This window comes from Gavialis gangeticus, unplaced genomic scaffold (genome assembly GCF_001723915.1).
Source record: "Gavialis gangeticus isolate Ggan-Ray unplaced genomic scaffold, GavGan_comp1, whole genome shotgun sequence".
Classification (NCBI taxonomy): Eukaryota; Metazoa; Chordata; order Crocodylia; family Gavialidae; genus Gavialis; species Gavialis gangeticus.
This window is the reverse complement of record NW_017729016.1, coordinates 8,100,734-8,105,345: the sequence shown is the minus strand read 5'-3', so window position 1 is coordinate 8,105,345 and position 4,612 is coordinate 8,100,734.

The window sequence follows — 4,612 nt, the reverse complement described above, 5'->3', positions numbered from 1 at the left end:
CCGCCCGAGCGCTCACCACTGCCGCCGCCGCCACCCAGCTCCGGCCGCCGCCCCGCACTGCCCGGCCCCACCGCGCCCGCTCCGCCGCCCTACCCCGGGCCCCATCCGAACCATTACAACCAACCTCTGCCCGCCGCCCGATTGGCCGCCGGGTCACGTGCTCGGAACGCGCTCCTCCAATCAGCTGCGAGAGAACGCCGCTCTCCGAACAGAAAGTTTGTTTCTTTCTAAAGGGACTTGAGCCGGCGGGGCTGGGGGGGGAGGGGGCAGGTCCCCCGCCCTGCTCCGCCGAGGCAGCCGCATGCCGAGCCCGCCAGTGGGCTTCGGCAACTTCCGCTGCAATTCCCGACGCTCGCGGAGACCGGCTGCCCTGTCACCATCTCTCTGTGTGATTCGTGTAGTTATTTTATACCATCTAAAACTGACATCAGCGTTTGCCTTTCCTCACGTGAATGCAGATGCATTAGTTTTTAGAGCCTGTAGTGTGAGCTGGGACAGAAGAGTTCTAGTGTTATAATCAGGACTCAGAACTCCTGGCAGAGGTGGTATCTTTTATTAGACCAACTAGATAGTTGCAAAAGAAATTATTTATTTGCAAGCTTTCGGCCGCCCTTCATCAGGCATAGGAGATTGCAAAGACTGTAAATGTTCTCCTGGGTTGAAATGAAAGTTTATATTTCACAGGAGAGCTGACAGTGTGGTAAAATCTCCTGTTTGGAACTGAAATGCAAAGCTCTCGAGCTCTTGGTTCAGAGATGATATCTGTTATTAGACCAACTAAAAATAGCAACAAAAATTATCTTTTGCTGCAAGCTTTCAGGCACACACACCCTTCCTTCAGGTTCTGAGAAAGGACGTGTGCCCAAAAGCTTGCAGCAAATGCTAATTTTTTTGCCATGTTTTAGTTGGTTTAATAAAAGGTATCATCTCTGAACCAAGAGTTCTAGAGCTTTGCATTTAGTTTTGTCTCAAACCAACACAGCTACCAAATACATCCCTGTTTGGAACAGGTCATTTTGTGCAGATTAGGCTCAGAGAAAAGTTGGAAAAGTCTTTCTGCCTCCAAGTTGTCTGGTGGGAAGCAGGATGTAGACTTATGTTTCCTTCTGGTTATGATATTTCATATTTCACAGAAGAGTGGAAAGAGGAAATGCTCTTCTGGGCAGGGATTTCTTTTGTGGAGCGGTATCTCTGTGCTTTGTTAGCATGCAAATTAGCTCAAACAAAGGCAGGAGCAGGTGCTTGGGTTTCAGGTAGTAAAATTTGCTTCTTTGTAAAACTATGAAGTTTTCAGTTCAAAAAATGGCTGGAATTCATTATCTTCCTTGTGTCAGGTATCCAGGTTGTAACCATATTGATCTAGAGGCAAAAGTGTTATAATCGGGGGGCGGGGTGCACATGGGCAGACAAGGTTCTTTGGGTAGATGTGGTATCTTTTATTAGACCAACTAAATACTAAATAGTTAGAAAAGTTATTCTTTGTAAGCTTTCCAGCACAAACACCCACAAGCTTGCAAACAGCAAGTTTTCCAACTATTTACTTGGCCTAATAAAAGATATCACATCTACCCAAAGAACCCTGTCTGCCTACATCCTTAGACCAACCCAGCTACAACCAACAGCACTGAAACACATGTACACGTACACTTTTCCCTTGGAATGTCTTAAAATTGCGCTTAAACTCAGGATAGAAAGTTTTCGTTCCAAAGGATCAGGTTTTCACAGAAATATGGGCAAGTAGCTGTAATGAGTTCAAATATTAAAGTGTAACATTAGTATATTAAAAGCCCCTCTCAATCTACTCTTTGGTTACTGAAGATTCTGCATTTCTCCCCTGCTCTAACTGAACTCATGGACATGAACCGCCAATGCATGGAAGTGGTTAGTAAGGCTAACCACACCTTGTCGTGCATCTACAGATGGATCGCAAGCAGGTCCAGGGAGGTGATCCTTCCCCTCTGTGCGACACTGGTCAGGCCACAGTTGGAGTACTGTGTCCAGTTCTGGAAGCCGCACTTCAAGAGGGATGTGGCTAACCTTGAGAGAGTCCAGAGGAAGTCCACTCGCATGGTCGGGGGCAGCAGGCCAAGCCCTACAAAAATAGACTATAAAGGGCCTGAATCTATTCAGCCTCCACAAGAGAAGACTGAGAGGGGAACTGGTGGCCATCTATAAACTCACCGGGGGGACCAGGGGAAAATAGGTAAGGTTCTCTTCCCCCAGGCATCACCTGGGATAACAAGAAGTAACTGCCACAAATTGATTGAGAGCAGGTTCAGGCTTGATATCAGGAGGCATTACTTTACAGTTAGGGCTTCCAGGCTCTGGAATGGGCTCCCAAAGGAGGTGGTGCTCTCCCCTACCTTGGGGGTCTTCAAGAGGAGTTTGGATAGATATCTGGCTGGGGTATTATGATCCCAGCACTCTTTCCAGCCAAGGGCAGGGGGTTGGACTTGATGATCTGTTCAGGTTCCTTCCAACCACAGAAACTATTAAACTAAGGTTAGGTCCTGTGAGAGACACCAAAGCACAGTATTTACATGAGCCTTTTTTATTATTTCCATTTGGAAATTATTGCAATAGAAGCCCAACAATCCTGTAGAAAGGTAAAGAGAAGCTAGGAATGACCTGAGTGATCACACCCAGATGCTGTTTATCTAGCTTAGGCCACTGGGAAGCACAGGAATGCTCACCAGCCGTCACCAAGCCATATCCTAAAGCTCAGTGCAGTCAGGTTTCTTTGATTTGACTTCACCAGACTTCAGGTCTACTTTTATTAATAACAGGGCTAGGACATCCTGATGCTTTTTGAAGTACTGCAGGGGTGCACCTATCGGATAATGCACACAAATACTTGCTTATTAGGTGTGTCTGGTATTTGCTTCCTGAGAGGCAAAACAAATACACAAATTACCTTATTGGAGTTTGATTCAGCCCACATGAATGCCAACATACATCACCAATTGCACTAGCAGCTCAGCAACTAGTTCTGCAAGATAGGTGGCAACAGGCACCCATATATCTTTGCAAGGAACTGAAACTCTGATCCTGATCCCGTTGACTGACCATGCAGGGTCAAACCCCTGAAACCATAGGGGACCAATCCTGCAGAGGCTTAAATATCTGCTAAGAGGAATGCTGATCCTTTGAGATCTCGAGGGAGCAAGGCATTAGCCTAATAACAATGACACAATGTAAACCAGGGGTTGACAGCGTTTTTAGGCAGAGTACCAAGAGCACCTGTAACTTCAACTTGTAAGATGGTGGTGTGCCAGGGTGGATGGCGGAGGACCTGCAAAGGGCGCCGATCTTTACAGCTCCCCTGCTGTCCATCCTGGGGCACAAATCCCAATCAAAATACCTTCATGTGCCACGCTCTGGTACACGTGCCGGGGGATGCCTACCCCTGGTGCAGACTCTTCAGTTAAAGGAAAAACTGTAACATAAAAACTTAGCAAAATAATTTTAGCATTGATCCTCAGCAGGTATAAGAGTTGATGCTGATCTTTAAACTTTAATGGAGCCATAGGCACCAACTCTGGGTGCTCCGGGGCTCAAACACCCTCCGAAAAAAGTTAGCAAGTGCTCAGCACCTGTGGAGTCACCTGCAGATGTTTAAAAAAAAAAACAAACGCACTTTACTGGAAGAAGTTCTGCCCCTTCTGGTGACCTCTACCCAGCTCTGTAGCATCTGTAAAGATCAGTCTCTTTAGCAGAGCTTTTTGATGCTTTTAACTAAAACCAGTTCAATCAGCTATTAGATCAAAGTGCCAAAAAGGCCCCACTAAAGCACCTGATCTTCACAGACGCTGCAGAGCTGGGCAGAGTAACGTGCTGCCTCTTCTGGGCCTGCTGGGGCTTGGCCTGGGGACGTGCTGAGTTAAAAGTAAAATGCTGGGGTTGATGGTTTGGGGTTTGTTTTTGTTTTGGGGGGTGGAGGGAATTACACCTGCCCACACCCACCTGACAAAAAACAAAGTCAGCACCTATGATGTGCCCCTCTATCTTCACGTTTGCTTACTTCAGACATTTAAAAAAAAACCCAAACCTTCAGCCCATATTCTCCGTTTCGCTATTTCACTGGCCCAAGAGCCTTCTACCTAGCTACGCAGGTGGAGGAAAAAGTCTGTTTCTTTTTTGATTTCTGGACAAACTATTTCAAAGCTGTTGTAGACCATCAAAAAAACAAACCCCCAAAAACTTAAAACCGCCCTTTAATTCATATCTAAACTATCTAAATCTGGGAAAAGCCATGGGACTACTTGGCGCCGGCTCACTGGAAACATCCCCTCAGATGACCACCTCCCGGCTGCTTCCTACGGAGAAGCCATCCTGCCACGGCACACTAGGCCCGTGGCGCCTCTAATGCGAGTGAGTCCATAAGCACAAGCCCAGCCCGCGGACACACGTGGGTGCCGCGTGGCCCAAGCTCCCTGCGGGGGGCGGGGCCCTGCTTGGCCGAGCCCCGCCCCCGCTCGGAGGAGGTGGGGGTGGGGACGGGGCTTTACGACAGTTCCCGTTTACGACTGGCGCCCGTTTGCGGCCGCGCTCGGTGCTTGGCGGCGGAAGGCGCGGAGCGGCGGGGGAAGCAAAACAAAGGGGCGGGGGGGGT